This window comes from Nicotiana sylvestris, chromosome 8, assembly GCF_000393655.2.
Source record: "Nicotiana sylvestris chromosome 8, ASM39365v2, whole genome shotgun sequence".
NCBI lineage: Eukaryota > Viridiplantae > Streptophyta > Magnoliopsida > Solanales > Solanaceae > Nicotiana > Nicotiana sylvestris.
Window position 1 is genome coordinate 13,318,724 of NC_091064.1, and position 23,481 is coordinate 13,342,204.

At 39.4% G+C, this 23,481-nt stretch overlaps 1 long non-coding RNA gene across 1 annotated transcript; it reads left to right on the top strand.

Annotated features, from left to right (window-relative positions):
* Positions 1 to 926: 926 nt before the first annotated feature.
* On the top strand, positions 927 to 22,913 carry LOC104232323 (uncharacterized). Its single transcript, XR_011401878.1, has 3 exons — positions 927 to 5,204; positions 14,878 to 14,946; positions 22,620 to 22,913. It is a non-coding gene; the product is annotated as an uncharacterized lncRNA (long non-coding RNA).
* The last annotated feature ends 568 nt before the right edge of the window (positions 22,914 to 23,481 follow it).

Genomic DNA, 23,481 nt, shown 5'->3' on the forward strand with positions numbered 1-23,481 from the left:
ATTATTATTATTATTATTATTATTATTATTATTATTATTATGAGATATCTATTGAGACGGAGTGCTGAGTGTGAGTACTGATTGACGAGAGCTGAGTCACGAGTGACTGAGAGGCTTGCCCGAGAGGTTATACTTATGAGTGATACCTTGCCTGAGGGGGCCGTTTATGACATTTCGCTGCTTTCACTCTTTTTTTTATGCTGAGCCTCTGTTGAAAAATGTTGAATATATATTTTCAAAGTATTTTAATTGAAACTGAAGTTTTACGAGATAACTGGCATTGAGCCGTAGATTTTAACTTGATATTTCTGCTGAGATTCCTTATATGATTTTAAATGCTCGTCACTGTACTCAGACATTATTTACTTTAGTTACTTACTGAGTTGGCGTACTCGCATTACTCCCTGCACCTTGTGTGTCGATCCAGGTGCCCGAGCATCAGAGTGAGAGCTTCCAGCACTCTCAGAGTCGTATCCGGAGATCGTAAGATAGTTGCACGGCGTTCGCACCCCTGCCTTCCTCCTTCCTATCTTAGTATTTTGTTATTTCAGACTATTTGGTATTATTCAGACAGTGTTTTGGTTGTACTTAGAGGCTCATGACTAGTGACACCAGATTCGGGCTTTGTTAGTGTATCTTCGTACTAGTTTTCGCATATTTTTGTTGATTTATATATTACATACGAGAAATTTGAGACTTAAACCTGTTTTAGAAAAATGAATTTGTAAAAGGAATTTAATGTCGAAAATGTTGGGTTGACTTGCCTAGTTCTGTGATGGGAGCCATCACGATTGAGGTATTTGGGATCGCGACATGAACTAAAAAAACGCATTAAATATTACACGTTCTTGTGTCAAAGATATTGTGTAGAATTAAATTATATTAAAAATAAATGCTTCACCCGACTATGGCACTACCACTATAAATAGGAATATGTTCGTTCACCTATGACCTATCCAAATATTCACACAATAACTAACCAAATTGTTCTAGAATCAAAAATTCCAATCCAATGGCTTCTACTGCTACTTCTTTTCTTTTCTTCCCTCAACTTCAATTACCGGCTCCAAATTCTTCGCCGGTAAGCCACTAACACCGCCGAGCTTCGTCAACTTCCAGCGGCATCGATCGTTCTCTGTTTCCGAACCAGATAGTTTATCCTTTATGTTCTCTGGAGAATGAAAAATATTTAAAGCTTTTTTATTTGACATCAAGCAACCTTATCCTCCTAAATTAATAGATTCTCAGTGTCAAACCGCTAAATTTGCCGCACAAAACACGACCTGGAACTATTTGCACCACCTTCTCTTCTGCGGTCAAATCTCGTAAAGAGGGCCAAAAGGTATTCATTGACAACATGTTCTTTATCTTCCTTTTGATGAATATATGATTATTGGAATATTCAGAATCTAAGACAAGAGGGTTGCTCTGATGGTAAGCAACCTCCAATTCCAACCAAGAGGTTGTGAGTTCGAGTCTCCCCAAGAGCAAGGTGGGAAGTTCTTGGAGGGAAGGATGATTCATAAGTTTGGTCGTTTCGCACCCTTCCAGTTACTAAATAGTTACAACAACAACAAATTCAGTATGATCCCACAAATGATATCCGAGTAAAATAATGTGTACAAAGAATAATGTCTGGGGAGACATCTATTTATAACTTTGCTCTAAGTTCAATTTTTCTTCTATAAAATTAGAGATTACTTATATATTTTTTCATGTATTGCATTGAATTCTACTATTATATTAGTAATATTTATTTATATTAAGTAAGGCTTATTTTAAATTAATACTCTTTCCGTATTAATTTATGTGAACTCATTTGACTGGACACGGAATTTAAGAAAAGAGAGAAGACTTTTGATCTTGTGGTGTAAAATTAGGCATATATATTTTGTGTGGATATAAATCATTGTGTAAAGGTAAATTGTTTCTAAATAAGGAAAGATGTCATTCTTTTTTATACGGACTAAAGAGGAAATAGGTTCACATAAATTAAAACGGAGGGAATAAGATATTAGCCATGCATTTAAAATACACTATCTTAGATCTTGTTGTTAAAAATTTATTTATTAATATGAAAAATTAGGTAGTTTAACTTAAATACCTAAAAATTAAGCAACGTTCTTGTAAAAACTACTGAAATTGATCCAAAAATTGGAAACTTAGAATATGGATTTTATGCATTCTTAATATCACCGTACAAGAAAATAATGAAGCTTTGTTTATTAATTAAAAAGTCAATACTGAATAAAAGAAATAGTGAAGTTTTCAAAGTTAGAGCAACAGCGACGGAGCAGTGGTGACAGACGAGATATTTTGGGAAGCAATGAAAAAGAGGCGCTTGTGTGTAGTTGAGATATGGTTTGGAAGAAAACAAAGTCCCCGGAAAGGAAAGTTATTAGAGCAAGTAATAAATTCTCTCTACGTGACCTCCCAACAACGATCTGTTTCTTCAAAGTTCATACCCCCTAAACCCCATATATCCTTACACCAACCAATTCCAATCACACTCGTATTAACCACATGATTATTGATACGCAAGACCCTACCATATATCCTACTCCTTCTGCTCCTAAATCGTATGTTCATACCCTAACCTCTCATAATGATACCTATATACCATCTACCAACATGAACCTTCAAACCCTGAATTGGTGCTTGACGATGAAATCGAGGCACCTGCTGATGCATCAAATTTCATTCCACTTTCTCTTGAAGAAAAAAGTAGGATTTACAAACCTTGGCAACATGCAGTAATTGTTAAGGTTTATGGTCGTAAGGTTGAGCATCAAATACTTCGGCAAAAAATTTATACTTTATGGCAACCCACTGAAAATCAACCTCTCATAGATGTAGGATCAGATTTTTTCCTTCTTAAATTTCAAAAGGAGGAAAACAAGACTCATGCTTTACATAATAGACCTTGGTACCTTTTAAATCACTTTCTATCCGTTCGTCCATGGAAACCAAAGTTTATAGCTTCTGAAACAAAATTCAATTACTCTGCTATCTGGTTGCGATTACCTGAATTACCTACTGAATTTTATGATATTCAGAAAGTTGGTAATAAAATTGGAAAATTATTAACTGTTGATACTTGTACATCCTCAACAACAAGAGGAAGATATGCCAGCTTATGTGTGGAAATACCATTGGATCAACCATTACGAACACATTACATTGGAAATCATAGGCAAAATATCCTTTATGAAGGATTAAATTTGTTATGTACTAAATATGGTCGGATGGGGGCATAATCAAAGATTTTGTACTTACCAACTTCAAGATGAACATCCTATTTCTTCTGCTAATATCAACCAATCAGACATTCCTAATCCTAACCTCATTCCATCAGCTGAAGAACGGAAGACAATGCAATTTCCAAAAAGAAAAAATTTCATGAAACTTATTTCCAATGATGTAAATCTATTCCAACAAGTACCTCCTTTAGCTACTAATCCTACGAGTTCTTCAAGTAAGCCTGCATCAATTACTCCTAATACACTTCCCTTTACAAAATTAACCATTAATAATCCTACTCCTAATCCTCATCCTATAACTAGAGCTAAACCGCATATAAATTCCATTTTAACCACTGATCAATTTGCTACACTACTACCTAATGATTTTGATAAGCCTAATCTTTTGACTCATCAGGCTGAAAATAGCTAATTAACTTCTTCATCTTCCACTCAAGTGTTTTCTCAAACGGCCCAATAAAAAAATGGCCATCACTCAATATCTATCCTAAGCCATGCAGATAGCCACGTTAGACAATCACACATGCATGGCACAATACACTGTCCCAATACACCTTATTCACCACCCACACAAAACCTAATACAACATCTACCCCACTATCCCACCTCCGACATACCATTATCTTTGTCTAACCCTAATTTTGTAGTTCACATGCAACTAGGCAATGATGGCTTTCCCATCTCTTCAAACTCTTCAAACACACAAGCAACACATCAGTCATTCCATCGCCCCTCTCCACCATTGATCTCGACTCTTCTATAGCTCTATCAAATTCGGACCAAACTACTACAATTAAACCAAATAATACACTCAAACCATTATCCAAGTCTCTCATTTTAGAAAATGTTATCCCCAAATTACAATTACCTACGCAGACAACAACATACACCCAGGCAGACTACTCATCGTCTCCAACACAACCACATTCCCTACTCCATCCGTCCTCCACATCTGATAATGCAACCCAACACCATTGTCTACGCTGCTCAAACTCCTCATGCACCAACCCAGCTCACCTCTTGGCTAAAGACAGGATTACAGAATTACGCTCTAACCTTCACGATGGAGGTCAACCATCAAGAGGTGAAAATTTTGATCAACAATCCACGGGACCTTGCACAAATAGTAGCGGAGGGCATGCAATTAGGGACAGAAATATACGGAAGGTACCACTAGTCCATGACACAGGCTCCTTATCTTGCACCAGACTATCCACCTCCTCTCCCAACCCCATATTGGGATCCCTTCCATCTTCACCCACACCTTCTCCAGATGCCCTTTTACCCCACTCCCACTCCTGTCACCACCTCTAACCCAGCTCCATCACCCACTCACTCACCACTACACAATCCTAATCTAGTAGAACAAGACCTCAACTTTCAAGCAGAACTAGAAGCAGCAGTCGTTTACAACAGAGAAAATTGTTCAATTCATGCGTGTCTAGATGGAATCAGGGTATTTGTCTAGAAGAAGGAGTACGAAAGAAAAATATACATAAGGTGTCTTCCGAATCTACTAACAACATCATTTCGTCTAAGGCCAACTACGAATCCAGATGTGGGGAAGTATGCCATGCTTCTACTTCCCACGTTTTTTCTTCGACCAGGACAGACAAGCACTCACAGGAATCAAAGAAGCAGTCAACTGCTTGAACTAACTGACAATCATATGAATTTTATTATTTGGAATTGCAGGGGTGCTCAGTCAGATGATTTCAGAAGGAATTTTCATTATTATTGGACTACAATCGACCATCTTTGGTTGTACTGCTGGAAATACACTGTCAAAACCACCAAAATGTCAAGGAGGATTTTAATTTTACTGGCATGATTGAGGTTGCTGCTATTGGCCAGTCTTGAGGAATTTCTATCTTATGGTTGTCAAACGTGATTCATATGGAACCAGTGGCCACCACTTTGCAGGAAATACATCGCCATATTCAGGTTCTTCCTTTTCCCTTTAAATGTTTATTTACTGCCATATATGCTAGTACTGACTTAGCAAATATACAATCTTTATGGCATAACATCATATGTGTATATGATAATTATAAGGGCCCTTGGTTAATTGGTGGCGACTTTAATGAGATTCTACATGCAGATGATAAATTTGGTGGTTTTTCTATTAATAATTCAAGATCTAATAAATTTTTAGACCGTATCAATTATTGTCATCTAACTGATTTAGGATACAAAGGTAGTCGTTATACTTGGACGAATGGTAGGCATAATAGTACTAATATACTTGAATGTATTGACCGTATTATGGCTAATTATGACTGGCTTAAACAATACCCTGATGTGCTGGTTACATATCTTCCACATACATACTCAGATCATTGTCCTATTAAATTAGAACTACAACACTGCCCCTTTACCTTGAAATTTTTTTTAAATTTGAAACTATATGGACTACACACCCTACTTTTCCATCCTTAGTTCAACAAGTATGGCTAGGTAATTTACATTTGATACCTGCTATTAATTAGTTCACTACCACAGTATAAGAATTGAATAAATCCACTTTTGGTAATATTTTTAAACATAAAAAGAAAATACTAGCTCGTTTAAGCGGTACTCAATCCTCTATCAATTATCCAACTAATCCTTTATTACATAACCTAGAACATACATTAACCTTGGAATCTAATAAAATCTTTAGGCTTGAGGAGGATTTTTGGAAATTAAAGTCACGTATTGACTGGTTAAATGATGGTGTCGCAAATATATATTTTTTTTATCTTAGTACTCTCAATCGTAGGAGACATAATCGTATAACTGCTATTCAAGATCAAGGGGAAAATTGGATAACGGACCCTATTCACATCAAGGATCATATTACACAGTACTATCAATATCTCTTTACAACTCAAAAAATCACTTTTTCTAGAAAGAATAGGTTACAGCCTTTCAATGTTTTAACATTGCATGATCAATCTCGTCTAACAAATCCATTGCAAGACTAGGAAATTCTCACTGCTATTCAATCTTTTAAAGCCCTCAAAGCACCTGGACCGGATGGACTTCATCCTTTATTTTATCAGAAATATTGGAACATAATTGGTAACTCAATAAACTTTTATTGCCATAAAGTATTCAACGATCATCAGATTGACCCTTCTATTAATACCACTTTCATTTGCTTAATACTCAAAAATAAGAATGCATCACTATATTGTAATTTCGACCTATCACTCTTTGTAATACGATTTATAAGATCATTATGAAAATAATTGTTAACAGACTATAACCTGTTCTGGAACATATTATTCATCCAACTCAATCTAGCTTCCAGAAAAATAAAAGGCAGGGGACAATGCTATTATTGTACAAGAAATCATTAACAAATTTCAAAAAATGAAAAGTAATAATTTAAACATGCTTCTAAAATTGGATTTGGAAAAAGCTTTTGACAAATTAGAGTAGTCGTTTATACATTATATTTTAATCACTCTAAATTTCCCACCCTCTTTTATTAAATTAATTATGTCATGTATTACAACTACTACTACTTCAATTTTAATTAATGGTAACCCTACAGACTACTTCACACCCACCAGAGGAATTAGACAGGGAGACCCATTATCACCTTATTTATTTATTCTATGTTTGGAAATGTTTTCGAGAAAAATTAATACATCAGTTGATTATCATGCTTGGATACCACTTTCAATAGGAAACAAATGACCTCAGTTATCCCACTTATTTTTTGTTGATGATATTATTCTTACTTCAAAAATTACAGATACATCTTGTCAAGCTATTGTCAATACTATTACTCATTTTACCTCTCACTCAGGACAAACTATAAATTTTGATAAATCCAAAATCTTTTTCTCCAAAAATTGCTCGCCTAATATAAGATCCACTATACTACAAATCTTCCACATGAATGAGGGGAAAAGTTTTGGAAAATACTTAGGATTTCCAATATTTACTAATAATCCTGCTAAAAGGTATTACCAATTCTTAATCGAAAATTTCAAAAATAAATTAATAGGCTGGAAAACTAATTTTTTTATCCAAAGCAGGAAGGGCTACATTAATTCGTTCAACTTTAAATCATCTTCCTAACCATATTACGCAATACATGAAAATACCTACTTATATACTTACCTATCTCAATCGTTATCCATAATTTTCTATGGGGAACAACTCAACAAAAGAATAAATTACATTTAATCAAGTGGGCTACCGTCTCACAACCTCTTGATAAATGAGGGTTAGAAATTCAGAACCTCTCCTTAAAAAACCAAGCTTTGCATGCAAGTCTTGCATGGAGGCTATTTCAAAATCCCAATCAACTCTGGGCACAAGTGTTATTATATAATTACTTACGACCATCTCCACCGATCAAAAAATAAATTTCAACAACTTGGCGTAATATTATGAAAGGATGGCCCTATTGTGGATTAGGGTTTAAATGGAATATAACAACAGGAAATCATGTAAAATTCTGGACGGATCCTTGGGTTAGTCAGAATTACTTACTTCGTAACTGCATATATGGACCCCTCCCAAAATATGAGGAAAATAAAATTATTTCAAACTACTATTACAACCATACATACCATTTCAATATATTGCCATTCACTTTACCTACTCATTTACAATCTGTAATCAAAGACATTTATATGCCGCTTGTACCCTCAACATATGACCAAATATATTGGGCTCTCACACAAAATGACACATCTTCTGTTAAATCATTGTACAATTCTATTACGAATAGTATAAATCCCACAACTACTAATCCAATAGATAGCTACAACTGGATTTGAAAACTTCATATTCCTCCAAAGATATCTTTTTTCTTATGGTTACTTAGCCATGATAGACTTCCCACAGCTGCTTATCTCACAAGATTAGGTCTTCTTAATTCATCTATATGTACTTAGTGTCATTTGGCCCCTGAAACATTACAACATATATTTGTAGAATGTCTACCTACTAAACACCTCTCGACTATGCTTAAGATATCCACTGTCAATGTCAATTCTCTTCTATCCCATAATGCTTCTCTAAATTGGTTATACCATTTCATATATCAACAACTACTATTTACCCAAAATGATATTCCAAATACCACTCTTATACCTTTTGCATTATGGGAACTATGACTTCTACGCAATAAAAATACTCTAGATCATCAAAAAGATTGTTTAAATATTTCTTCCATCTTTACAAAAACGGCAGAATTTTATTACCTCACAAATCAGAGATCAAAGACTTATTCTTTAATACCGTTATTTGTAAAATGGCACCCCCGAACATCCATACTTATAAACTTAACATTGATAGATCTTGCTCACTTAACCAGACCAAAAATGGTATTGGGGTCGTAATCACCAAGGACATTGGATTATAGGATTTGATGAACATCACTACATGGGACAACTATTCAAACAGAACTTCTAGCCTTGCTCATGGGACTGACAATTGTTGTCCAAAAGCATCTCAAACCACTCATCATTGAGATAGAGGCACACGTCATACTCGGTATGTTCAACTCCACTACAATGCAATACACTAATATTATTAATGATTACAGGTTATTACTACTATAGATGGATAGTCCTCCTCTCCAAAGCATCTATAGGGAGCAAAATTATGTTGCAGATAGTCTAGCTACCTATAGAGCCATGCATGCAAAAGCAAATTGTCTACTTTTTTGAAGTCCACCACTTTTTGTCTCATCCTTATATCAACAAGATCAAAATGGGCTGCTCAGAAGAAGGATGATTAAAAATAGGTCTATTTTGTGTAATAGTAGTATTATACCTAGTACTCATAGTAGTATTTTGACTAGTTGTACTTTTGATCATAGTTATGGCTCCTCTACGGGGGCATTAGGTTCTAACTCTAGTATTGTAAATCTGATGCCTCTAATGCATCTCCTTAACTGCTCTCTTGTAAGAGCTTGATTATATATATAACTATCTTTTCAACCAAAAATAAGAGATATGGTTTGAAAGAAGGTATTTGCTATAAAAAGTAGCTATATATTATAATTATTTTAAATTATATTTATTTATGATAAATATAGTGTTTAAGTTAGTTATGGGTTGTGAATTTTCCTTTAAAGTTGGGTTGAATATAATATAAGCGTCCGCTTATATTATAGGTATAATATAAGCGTGGAGATGTAGTACAATGGTCCCGCTGTATAAGAACAAAGGTGATGTTCAGAGCTGTAACAACTATAGGGGCATCAAATTATTAAGTCATACCATGAAAGTTTGGGAGAGAGTGGTAGAAATGAGAGTGCGAAGGACGGTGTCTATTTCAGACAACCAGTTCGGGTTCATGCCGGGACGATCTACCACAGAAGCTATCCACCTTATTAGGAGGATGGTGGAACAGTACAGAGATAAGAAGAAGGATCTCCACATGGTGTTTATTGATCTGGAGAAAGCGTACGATAAGGTTCCTAGGAAGGTCTTATGGAGCTGCTTAGAGGATAAAGGGGTCCCGAGTAACTATATTAGGGTGATTAAAGACATGTATGATGGAGCTAAGACTCGGGTTAGGACAGTAGGAGGCGACTCTGAACACTTTCCAGTTATTACGGGGTTGCACCAAGGGTCTGCGCTCAGCCCATTCCTATTTGCCCTGGTGATGGATGCACTGACTCATCATATTCAAGGGGAGGTTCCATGGTGCATGCTATTTGCTGATGACATTATTCTAATTGACGAGACAAGAGGCGGCGTCAACGAGAGGCTAGAGATTTGGAGACATGCTCTTGAGTCTAAAGGTTTCAAGTTGAGTAGGACGAAGACGGAATACCTCGAGTGCAAATTTGGAGTTGAGCCGACGGAAGCGGGAGTTGAAGTGAGGCTTGACTCTCAAGTCATTCCCAAGAGAGGTAGTTTCAAGTACCTTGGATCGGTTATTCAGGGGATCGGGGAGATTGACGAGGATGTCACACACCGTATAGGGGTGGGGTGGATGAAGTGGAGGTTAGCGTCGGGAGTCTTGTGTGACAAGAAAGTGCCACCGTTACTAAAAGGTAAGTTTTATAGAGCAGTGGTTAGGCCTGCCATGTTGTATGGAACTGAATGTTGGCCGGTAAAGAACTCACACATCCAGAAGATGAAAGTAGCAGAGATGAGGATGTTGAGGTGGATGTGCGGGCATACAAGGATGGATAAGATTAGGAATGAAGATATTCGAGAGAAGGTGGGTGTGGCCCCCATGGAGGACAAGATGCGGGAAGTAAGACTCAGATGGTTCGGGCACATTCAGAGGAGGAGCACTGATGCACCGGTGAGGAGGTGTGAGCGACTGGCTGTAGTGGGCACGCGGAGAGGTAGAGGAAGACCTAAGAAGTATTGGGGAGAGGTGATCAGACAGGACATGGCGCGACTTAGGATTACTGAGGACATGGCCCTTGATAGGGAATTATGGAGGTCGAGCATTAAGGTTGTAGGTTAGGGGAGAGTGTGAATATTTCTACAGCACAATAGAGGGAGACTATCCAGTTAGGAGTTAGACTAGGAATGTCATTGGTCGTCTATTGATGCAGGGTTTTACCTTCTAGTTGTACTATACCAGCCATCTATTTCGTATTTCGTATTTCGTATCCTGTATTTCATATTTCATATCTGTTGTTATTGTTGTTATTTTTATTAAGCATTTTTATGGTACTAATATATCATCTCCTATTGCTTTTTTGAGCCGAGGGTCTCCTGGAAACAGCCTCTCTACCCTTCAGGGTAGGGGTAAGGTCTGCGTACATATTACCCTCCCCAGATCCCACTTGTGGGATTATACTGGGTCGTTGTTGTTGTTGTTGTTGTCCGCTCAACTAAATTTTTTTGATACTATTTGTATTTCTCAAAGTTTCCCTTTTAAATTGTTTTTTGTTTGGTTGTGACATTCTACCGTTTCTATTCTTTGCTTCCTTTTTGCCTTTTCAATTTTTATAATGGACTTTAATGTCTTAACAAATTTGGGGGGAAGCTTTTGGACAAGATCAGTGTCTTTTCCTATTCCAAGACAGAAATGTCATATGAACAATATCAGTGTCTTCTCCTCTTTCGAAGACAAAAATGTCAACCGCACTCTTTCTTCCAAGAAAAATAATGTTGACAACAACCGTTTAAAAAAAAAAAGGCAAATGCTCCATAACGTAGAAGTTCCTACCACGACCCCGGAATCAAAATATTGTAAATTTTGACTCAAGCGATAAAAATAGATGAAAAAAATGTTGAAGACCATATTATGTATAACGCATTTAGAATATACGCTATACCTTAACGGCAATTATCCCATTAAAGTATAGCGCATATAATACATGTGTTATACTCATTATTTACGGTCATAATAATTCAATGCATAACGCATCTATTATATGCTCTATGCATAAAGACCGTGTTTTTCTTTGTAAGAAGGAGAAATGGTATGCAGAAAGGTTCTTGCATTGGAATGTCTTGTTGCGGAGGCTGCTTTTTAGAGAATTCTCAATTCCTTTTGATTTATCATTATAATACTATGTAGTCACATAAAATATTATGGATCATGATATACGGAATTAGTAGTATAAAAATATTTATAATAGCTAAAAATTCATATTGATAGTATATAATGGTGGCAAAATGAATTAAAATAATAATTACCCATTTATATTAACCACTAAAAGATAGGTTGGATAATCAACTTTATACAAATGAGTCAAATATGGATAATATTTCATATTATTCCCTTAAAAATATATAACTTAATGGATAATAAATAATTATATTTAAATTTTATATTTGTGAAGATTCAAATTGAGGGTTTCTCAAAATTGGAAGATTAGAAATTTCTAAAAGTAATCACATTTAAGAAGCAATGAATAATATGTGTATTCATATTATATATCCGTTAATCCATTTTCTATTAATATTAAATATAGCAAGCCGGATATTTTATCTTTTTTTATATTACCCATTTTCAATCTGTAAATATTCGACTCGACCCACCCATTTTCCATACATCCTTACTGATAGATTATGAGTATATTTCAATGATATTTGACCTTACAAGATCGTTTTTTCAAGATAAACAATCACAACACCTGTGAAACACCACGTCATAAAGGTTGCATATCATGACACGTAGGAAAAAAAGACATGTTGCCTTTTTTATGAAGCTTTGGCATGTGATTACCTGAAACCACTTGCAAAATTTGATCTTCATCATCATTCCTTATCTCAAGTTTATAATAGTAATATTTACGAACTAAAACTGTACCTCTTCGCGTTTTGCTTTTTGTAAATTTTGAGCTTCTATGTTAAGATATTCATCAACGGAGGTAAAAATTTTTATATTCGGCAATTATTCAAGTTCAAGTAGAGTGCGATTTCTAGGAATATTATCCGCTCTTGAAAATTTCTTAATACCACAATGCCACCCGCTTTGACCATATGGAAATAACAAGGGGTACTGTAAAGGGTCATAGAATAACGACCCGATCGGTCGTTTTGTCTTTTAGAACCCCGTCCAGTAAATAAAACTTCACGCGCTTGCTTTAATTAATTTATGACTTGCGGGGATGGTTGGTTTGGGATTAGGAAGAGTTTGGAGTGAAATATGCCCATTTGTTTCCTAAGGATTTTCTTATAAGGCTAAGTTTGACTTTGGTCAACATTTTGAGCAAACGAATCCGGATTCGTGATTTGACGATCCCGGGGGGTCCGTAGGAAAATATGGACCTGGGCGTATGCCCGGAATTGAATTCTGAGGTCCCTAGCCCGAGTAATAAATTTTTATTAGAAATTGTTAAATTGAAATTCTAAGGATTTAAAGAAACTAACTAATGATTGATCACATGGGTATCGGGCCCGTATGTTGGTTCCGGAGCCCGGTACAGGTCCGAAATAACATTTAAGACTTGCCCGCAAAATTTGGTGCCAATCCGATTAGTTTAAGGGCATTTCTGCTCGTTAGAGGAAAATTAAGAACTTGAAGTTCATAAGTTTGATTCAATTGGTTTTAGGGGGGTGGTTCTTAGATTTAGCATTGTTTCGGGAGTTCCGAAGGCTCAAGCAGGTCCGTTTCATGATTTCAGACTTGTCGGTATGTTCGGGCGGGGTCCAAAGTCCAAAGCGTCAATTGGACGAGGCTCGAGTGAAGTTGGAAATTTTGAGAAGTGCTGAAGCATATGCTTCTGTCATAACCACACATGCGGTTGGTCGACCGCAAGTGCGAGACCGCATAAGCGGTCCACCTATCGCAGATGTGGCCTAGGGTAGGCCAGGCCAAAATCGCAGAAGCGGCTCCCAAGCCGCAGAGGCGGCTTCGAGACCGCAGAAGCGGCCGCAACCCGCTTGGCCGGTTCCGCAGGTGCGTTCGATTTCTCGTAGAAGCGGGACCGCAGATGCAGAAATCGCTGAAGCAGTGAGCTTCATTTAATACGGGTTCTATGTCATTTTTGCCACTTTTCACTCCTCCATTGACTATTTTGGGAGCTTTGGAGAGAAGACTTCCACCTAGCATCTTGAGGTAAGTTTATCCCACATATTCTTAGTTTAATACTTGTGTCTTAGGTAGATTAAACACTAGAATTTAGGTAAAATCAAGGGGTTAGAGCAAAACCTAGGGTTTTGACAAAAGTTAGATTTAACCACGAAATTTGTTTTGAAATGAATTAGAAATCATATATTATTGATCCTTAGGTTATAGAGTACAACTTCCTTCGAAAAATTTCGGAATCCGAGCAAGTGGGTCCGGGGTCGGATTTTAGGAAACTTGTCTTAAGGGTTGGGAAATTGCCTAAATAGCTAGAATATGATCTTGTGAGCTTATATTGATTAGTTCCTACCTTATTTAGCTAGTTTTGGATCGTTCGGCTCCAAATTGAGAGTTCGGGCTCATTCTTGGTATTGGAAGTGCACTTTGGAGCGAGGTGAGTCTCCTTTCTAGCCTTGTAAGAGAGAATTGTCTCCATAGGTGATATAATTGGTTAGGTGCTCCTAAAAGCGGGGGCTATGTACACACTAGGTGACGAGAGTCTGTGCGTAGCTACTATTATGTTAATTGTCCGGGTAATCTAGGACCTGTACCATACTATATTTGTGAATGTCTCTATAATTTCTTGCTAATGTGATCACTTCGGGTATGCTAGACACTTGGAAAGGAAAATAAGCGAATGTATACTTTTGTTGGACAGTTGTATGAATTTGTTTGAAAATAAATGCACCTTCATGTGTTTCTTGAGATTAATTGATAACTATGGATCAGGCGATAGCTTCGGTAGAAATAGATTCATCTATGGTTCGCGCCATTCGACCGTCTGACATTGCATAGTTTATTTTCCGTTGTATCGGGCCGTCGACCTCGGCATAATTTGCGCATGATATCTACGTGAAATCTTATCCATGACTTGATCTGTTAAATATTTGAAATGTAAATGGCTAACTATAAAATTGTTAAGAACATGACTTATTACGCCTTGCTACAAACTGCTGGTTATTTGTGACTTCCATGCTTAGCATAACACTTCATTATATTACTTGACCTTAGTAAGTATCAAGTCGACCTCTCGTCTTTACTTCTTCGAGATTAGATGGGATACTTACGGGGTACATATTATTTGTGTACTCATACTACACTTCTGTACTTAATTGTACAGGATCTGAGGTAGGTACATCTGGCTATCAGTCTGGTGCGTGCGCCTGATTCATAGTCCGAGACTTCCACGGTGAGCTACCCTTTCCTGTGTCGTTCAACAGCTTGATGGAGTCTCTCTTTATTTATTTTTTCTGTCTATTCTATCTCGGACAGTAAGATAGATTTATTCTTTTGTATATTCTACTAGTTACTCACAACTTGTGACACCAGGTCTTGGCACACACATTGGTAGACATTTCTTTTGGGTTGTATAATTATTATCGAATGTTGCATATTATCACCTATTTTTAATTGCAAATTAAGAAAATGTTGTAACTGTTTTGGGTAAGTAAAATAAGAATTTACTAATACTTCCGCGTTGGATTGCCTAACAACGGTATTGGTCGCCATCACAATCTGTTATGAAAATGGGTCGTGACAACATGGTATCAGAGCACTAGGTTCACGTAGGTCTCACAAGTCATGGGCAAACCTAATAGAGTATTGCGGATCGGTACAAAGACGTATGTATTTATCTTCGAGAGGCTATAGGGTGTTAGGAAACCTACTCTTTATTCATTTCCTGCCATGCAGTGGTTGGTATACTAAATTTTTCTCTTCTAGTCTCTCACAGATGGTGAGGACACGCATGACTGATGGTCTAGACCTGGGAGGAGCTGCTCCCCCCTATTGCTAGAGGCCGAGGTAGAGGCCGGGGGAGGGCACCGGCCCGATGTAGGGGATGAGGGCATCCTAGAGCTGTTTCAGTAGCCCCATCAGCAGATCCTGTGGGAGATCCTATCATCGATGAGCAGGGCGAGGTGCCCGCAGCTAAGCCTACCCCAGTGGACGCATTACAACACCAGGTTTTTAGGAGATCATGGGCCGTATGCTGCGATTCATGGATTCCATGACTCGGGCTAGTTTATTTCCAGCAGATCCAGCTACATCACAGGTATGAGGGAGAGCACAAACCCTTACTGATCAGGCCCCTGGACATGCAGCTGCAGTGTATCAGACTCTGGGTGCACTACACACAGATGGGGCCTAACCAGTGGCTGTAGTGAGCGTCATGAGGATGCCTAGGACTTCATAGAAAGGTGCAAGGACAGACTGCACAACATGAGGATATTGGAGTCGCATGGGGTTGACTTTACTACTTTTCAGCTAGAGGGCAGGGCCTGTAGATGGTGGCAGTTTTATGTTCTTGGCAGGCCGGCAGGTTCCCCTCCCCTTACTTGGGGTCAGCTCACACAGTTATTCTTGGATAGGTACATTCCACCCTCTGAGAGGGAAGAGCCGCGGTATCAATTTGAGTATCCGGTTCAGGGTCAGATGTCCGTAACCGATTATGAGGCGAGGTTTTCTGAGTTGTCTCGTCATGCACTCATAATACCTCCCACTGATGTAGAGAGAGTGCAGAGATTTTTTGTAGGGTTGCACCCCGGTATTCAAGCTAGCATGGCCCGAGGGGTAGAGATGGGTATTGAGTATCATCTAGTGGTAGAGATTGCTCGCAGGATTGAGGGATATCGCCAGAGGGGTAGAGAGCAGATTCAGCAGGACAAGAGGGCTTGGTTTTCGGGAGAGTTCAGAGGTGCCCCAGCTAGGGGTAGAGGTCACTTCGGGAGGGGTTAGCCCAGTAGACCCCCGTATTCAGCACCACCATCAGCTCCCCGAGGTGCTCCAGTGAGACCATATTTCAGTGTGATTCTAGAGAGTTCTTACCACCCACCAGCTATTCAGGGTTCCTCTGGCGGTTATTCAGGTCCACAGGGTTCTTCTGATTCTCATTTCACTACTATGTCGGAGAGTTCATATCGTCCACCGGCTATTCAGTCTTCTTCCAGTGGGTCTACAGGCCATCAGGGCACCAGGTCGCCGCACCACGGGGTTGTTTCGAGTGCGAAAACATTGGTCATATGAGGAGATACTACCACAGGCTTCGGGGCAAGGCAGTACAACAAGGTCAGCAGCCTATGATTTTAGCACCGGCTGCCCCGCCACCTAGAGGTGGAGGGCAGACTGGTAGGGTCTGTCCTAGAGGTGGAGGCCAAGCAGGGAGAGGTCAGCCAGCTACTACTCAGTCAGGTGGAGGCCAACTAGAAGGCGCTTCGGCCAGATTTTATGCCCTTCTGGCTAGGCCAGATGCATTGGCCTCAGATGCTGTCATCACAGGTATTATTTACATCAACGGTAGAGATGACTCAATATTATTTGATCCAGGGTCTACTTATTCATATTTATCATCTCTATTTGCTCGTTTCCTGGTTATTTCTCCTGAGCCTTTAGGCACTCCTGTTGTGGTTGTGGATCGGATCTACCGGTCCTGTGTGGTCACATTCTGTGGTTTCGAGACTGGATCGGATCTCCTGTTGCTTGATATGATAAATTGTGAGGTCATCTAGGGCATGGATTGGTTATCTCCATATCACGTCGTCTTAGATTGTCATGCCAACACTGTTTCATTGGCAATGCCAGAGTTGTCGAGGTTGGAGTGGAAGGGTTCCACAGTTGATATATCTAGTCAGGTTATCTCTTTCTAAAGGCTCGGCAAATGGTCGAGAAGGGGTGTTAGACTTATTTGGCTTATGTTCAAGACACCACCGCAGAGTCTCCGACGATTGATTCAGTTCCAATAGATTGAGAGTTCGACGATGTGTTTCCTTCTGATCTTCCTGGTATGCCACCGGATCATGATATTGATGTTTGTATTGATTTGGCTCCAGGCACCCAGCCTGTATCAACACCACCGTACCATATGGCTCTGAAGGAGTTGAAGGAGCAGCTTGAGGAGTTGTTAGGAAAAGGGTTTGTTAGACCCAGTGTATTGCCTTGGGGTGCACCAGTGTTTTTTGTTAAGAAGAATGATGGGACTATGCGGATATGCATTGATTACCTCCAGTTGAACAAAGTCAACATCTAGAACAAGTATCTATTGCCTCGTATCGATGACTTGTTTGACCAGTTGCAGGGTGATAGGGTGTTCTCCAAGATTGACTTGAGGTCAGGGTATCATCAGCTGAAGATTCGGGACTTGGATGTTCCGAAGACTACATTCCGGACTAGATATGTCCATTATAAGTTTTTGGTGATGTTTTTTGGCTTGACTAATGCCCCAGCAACATTCATGTACTTGATGAACAGGGTATTCAGGCCTTACATTGATTCATTTGTCATCGTCTTCATTGACGACATCTTGATATACTCCTGTAGCTTGGGGGAGCACGAGCAGCATTTGAGGGTAGGGCTTCAGACCTTGCGAGAGCAAAAGCTATATGCTAAATTCTCCAAGTGTGAGTTCTGTCTAGAGTCAGTGGCATTCTAGAGGCATATTGTGTTAGGAGAGGGTATTAAGGTGGATCCCAAGAAGATTGAGGCAGTTCAGATTTGGCCACGTCCTACTTCGGTGATCGAGATTAGGAGTTTCCTAGGGTTAGCAGGTTATTATAGACGATTCGTGCAAGGCTTTTCATTTATTGCATCACCTCTGACTAGATTGACCCAGAAGGGTTCTCCCTTTCATTGGTCCGATGATTGTGAGGCAAGCTTTCAGAAGCTCAAGGCAGCATTTACTACAGTAGCAGTCCTTGTGTTGCCTTCCGGTTCAGGGATGTATACAGTATATTGCGACACTTTGCGCATTGGATTAGGGTGTGTATTGATGTAAGAGGGGCGAGTTATTGTATATGCTTTGCGTCAACTGAAGATCCATTAGAAGAATTATCCTGTGCACAATTTGGAGTTGGTCGCGATTGTTCATGCTCTTAAGATATGGAGGCATTATCTGTACGGGGTATCATGTGAGGTTTATACTGATCATCGCAACTTACAACACTTGTTCAAGTAGTGGGATCTCAATTTGAGGCAACATAGATAGCTTGAGTTGCCGAAGTATTATGACATCACCATTCTTTATTACCCGGGCAAGGAAAATGTTGTCGCAGATGCCTTGAGTAGGAAAGCAGAGAGTATGGGTAGCTTGGTGTTCATACCAGCAGAGGAGAGGCCACTAGCTTTGGACATCCAGTCCTTGGCTAACAAACTTGTGAGGTTGGATATTTCAGAGCCCAATCGAGTTCTTGCGTGCGTTGTTGCTCAGTCTCCATTATTGGGGCAGATCAAGGCCCGATAGTTCGATGATCCACATTTGGAAATTCTCAGAGAGACAGTGCTTTAGGGTAGTGCCAAGGAGATTTCTATTGGAGAGGATGTTGTTTTGCGACTCCAGGGTCGCCTATGTGTTCCTAATATTGATGGTCTGAGGAAGAGGATACTAAAGGAGGCACATAGTTCGCGGTATTCCATTCATCTGGGTGCTACGAAGATGTATCATGACTTGAGACAACATTATTGGTAGCGAGGATGAAGAAAGACATAGTGGAGTATGTAGCTAGGTGTTTCAATTGCCAGTAGGTAAAGTACGAGCACCAGATGCCGGGTGGCCTACTTCACCAGATGCCTATACCAGAGTGGAAGTGGGAGTGCATTACTATAGATTTTGTAGTTGGCTTGCCCCGGACCTTGCGGAATTTTGATGCATTATGGGTCATCGTGGATAGGTTGACCAAGTCGGCACACTTTATATCGGTTGTGACTACTTATACTTCGGAGAGACTAGCTTAGATTTATATTTGGGAGATAGTCCGGTTGCACGGTGTGCATGTTTCCATCATATCAGATAGAAGCCCTCAGTTCACTTCGCATTTCTGGAGAGCTGTTCAGGGTGAGTTTGGGACCCGCATGGAGATTAGCACAACATTTCATCCACAGACCGACGGGCAGTCAGAGCAGTCAGTTCAAATTTTGGAGGAAATGCTTAGAGGATATGTGATTGACTTTGGAGACATTGGGATCTATTCTTGCCCTTGGTGGACTTTGCGTACAACAACAGATATCAGTCTAGCAGAGAGATGGCTCCATACGAGGCTTTATATGGTCGACGTTGTCATTCTCCTATCGGGTGGTTTGAGCCTGGTGAGCCTAAGTTATACGGTACAGATTTGGTACAGAATGCCTTGGAAAAGGTAAAGTTGATTCCGAAAAGGCTTCGCACAACTCAGTCAAGATAGAATAGCTACGCGGATCAGAAGGCGCGTGATGTGTCATTCATGGTTGACGAGAAGGTTCTCTTGAAAGTCTCGCCAATGAAAGGCATTATGAGGTTCAGGAAGAAGGTAAAGTTGAGCCCTAGGTTCATTGGCCCCTTTGAGGTGTTGAGACGAGTTGGGGAGGTCGTTTACGAGCTTGCTTTGCCCCCCAACTTATCGGGAGTTCATCCGATTTTTCATGTATCGATGCTTCAGAAGTATCATGCCGACTTGTCCCATGTGTTGGACTTTAGTACTATTTAGCAGGAAGGGAGATTGGGTTATGAGGAGGAGCCGATTGCCATTATTGATAGGTAGGATCATCGGTTGAGGTCCAACAGGATTTTTGCGGTGAGGGTCGAGTGGAGGGGCCAACCAGTCGAGGAGGCTACTTGGGAGTCCGAGGAGGACATCCGGAGAAGATATCCACATTTATTCGGCAACTCAGGTACTTTTCTATATCTGTTCGAGGACGAACGTTTGTTTAAGAGGTGGAGAATATAATGACCCGACCGGTCATTTTGCCATTTAGAACCCCGTCCCCTTTAAAAAACTTCCCACACTTGCTTTAACTAATTTACGACTTGTGGGGATGGTTAGTTCGGGATTTGGAAGAGTTTGGAGTGAAATATGCTCATTTGATTCCTAAGGATTTTCTTAAAAGGCTAAGTTTGAATTTGGTAAACATTTTGAGCAAACGGACCCAGATTCATGATTTGACGGTCCCGGAGGGTTCGTAGGAAAATATGGGACCTAGGCGTATGCCCGGAATAGAATTTCGAGGTCCCTAGCCAGAATAATGATTTTTTATTAGAAATTGATAAACTGAAATTCTAAGGATATAAAGAAACTAACTAATGAATTATCACATAGGTATCGGGCCCGTATGTTGGTTTCGGAGCCCGGTACAGGTCTGAAATAATATTTAAGACTGGCCCGCAAAATTTGGTGCCAATCCGAGCAGTTTAAGGGGATTTTGGCTCGTTAGAGGAAAATTAAGAACTTGAAGTTCATAAGTTTGATTCAATTGGTTTTAAGGGGTGATTCTTAGCTTTAGTGTTTTTTTGGGCGTTCCGAAGGTTCGAGCAGGTCCGTTTCATGATTTCAGACTTGTCGGTATGTTCGGGCGGGGCCTGGGAGCCCGAGCGTCAATCGGACGAGGCTCTAGTGAAGTTGAAAATTTTGAGAAGTGCTGAAGCATCTGCTTCTGTCATAATGGCACCTACAGTTGGTCGACTGCAGGTGCAAGACCGTAGAAGCGGTCCACCTATCGCAGATGCGACCCAAGGTAGGCCAGGACAAAACCACAGTAGCGGCTCCGCAGAAGCAGCTTCGAGACTGCAGAAGCAGTCGCAGGCCGCTTGGCCGGTTCCGCAAGTGCGTTCGATTTCTCGCAGATTCTGCGATCCCCTAACTGCAGATGCGGAAATCATTGAAGTAGTGAGCTTCATTTAATACAGGTTCTAAGTCATTTTTGCCACTTTTCACTCCTCCATTGGAGATTTTGGGAGCTTTTGAGAGAAGACCTCCACCTAGCATCTTGAGGTAAGTTATCCCACCTATTCTTAGTTTAATACTTGTGTCTTAGATAGATTAAACACTAGAATTAAGGTAAAATCAAGGGTGTTAGAGCAAAACCTAGGGTTTTGGCAAAAGTTAGATTTACCCACGAAATTTGTTTTGAAATGAATTAGAAATCCTATATTATTGATCCTTAGGTTATAGAGAACAACCTTCTTCGAAAGATTTCAGAATTCGGGCACGTGGGTCCGGGGTCGGATTTTAGAAAACTTGTGTTAAGGGTTGGGAAATTGCCTAAATAGCTAGAATATGATCTTGTGAGCTTATATTGACTAGTTTCTACCTCATTTAACTAGTTTTGGATCGTTCGGCTGCAAATTGATAGTTCGGGCTCGTTTTTGTTATTGGAAGTGCACTTTGGAGCGAGGTGAGTCTCCTTTCTAACCTTGTAAGAGGGAATTGTCCCCATAGGTGATATAATTGGTTATGTGCTCCTAAATTCGGGGGCTACGTACGTACTAGGTGACGAGAGTCCGTGCATAGCTACTATTATGTTAATTGTCCGGGTAGTCTAGGACCCGTACCATGCTATATTTGTGAATGTGTCTATAATTTCTTGCTAATGGGATCACTTAGGGTATACTAGAGACATGGAAAGGAAAATAAGCGAATGTATACACTTGTTGGACACTTGTATGAATTTGTTTGAAAATAAATACGCCTTCATGCTTTTCTTGAGATTAATTGATAATTGTGGATCGAGCCGATCGCCTCGGTAGAAATAGATGTGTTCATGGTTCGCGCCATTCGACCCTCAGGAGTGCACAGTTTATTTTCCGTTGGATCGGGCCATTGACCTCGGCATAATGTGCACATGACATCTATGTGAAATCTTATCCATGACTTGATTTGTTAAATATTTGAAATGTAAATGGGTAACTGTAAAATTGTTAAGAACATGACTTATTACCTCTTGCTACAAACTATTGGTTATTTGTGACTCCCATACTTAGCATAACACTTCATTATATTACTTGACCTTAGTAAGTATCAAGTCGACCTCTCGTCTCTACTTCTTCGAGATTAGACGTGATACTTATGGGGTACATATTGTTTATGTACTCATACTACACTTCTGTACTTAATTGTACAGGATCTGAGGCAGGTACATCTGGTGCGCGCCCATGAATCATAGTCCGAGACTTCCACGGTGAGCTGCCCCTTCCTGTGCCGTTCAGAATCTTGATGGAGTGTCTCTTTATTTATTTTTGTTGTCTATTCTATCTCGGACAGTAGGATGAATTTATTCTTTTGTATATTCTACTAGTTGCCCCCAACTTGTGACACCAGGTCTTGGCACACACATTTGTAGACGTTTCTTTTGGGTTGTATAATTATTATCGAATGTTGCATAATATCACCTATTTTTAATTGCAAATTAAGAAAATATTGTAACTGTTTTGGGTACGTAAAATAAGAATTTACTAATACTTCCACATTGACTTGCCTGACAACGGTGTTGGGCGCCATCACGATCTGTTATGGAAATGGGTCGTGACACATAGCACCCAAAATAATAGTTTACTCTTTGTGTCCTGTCGCTGTGTGTATAAATTTGAAGATGTAGTGCATGCGTAGCAGGACCATCATTTTCATCAACCTATATTGATGCAATTTTAGTAGTAGTAGGCACATTATATACATGTTGATCCAATCCAGCGTCACATTTTAGTGTAATGTGAAAGTTTTGCAAGTTTGGCATGTCTGTTAAGGATCACAGAAACATTGAGTATGGATTAGCCTTTAGTATATCCATCAGTTCCTTCACTATCGATTCATTTAATTTATTTGAGCAAGCCAATCTATTTCCAATCTCATTTACATTATCATAAAAGTAGAGTTGCAAATTTTTTGGTCCTCTTTCTTTGGGATATAAATGTGATGACCCAAAAGGTCATCACTTATTTTAAAAGTGAATTCTGCATTCTGAGGCCTTAAAAACCTCTTTATGTCTC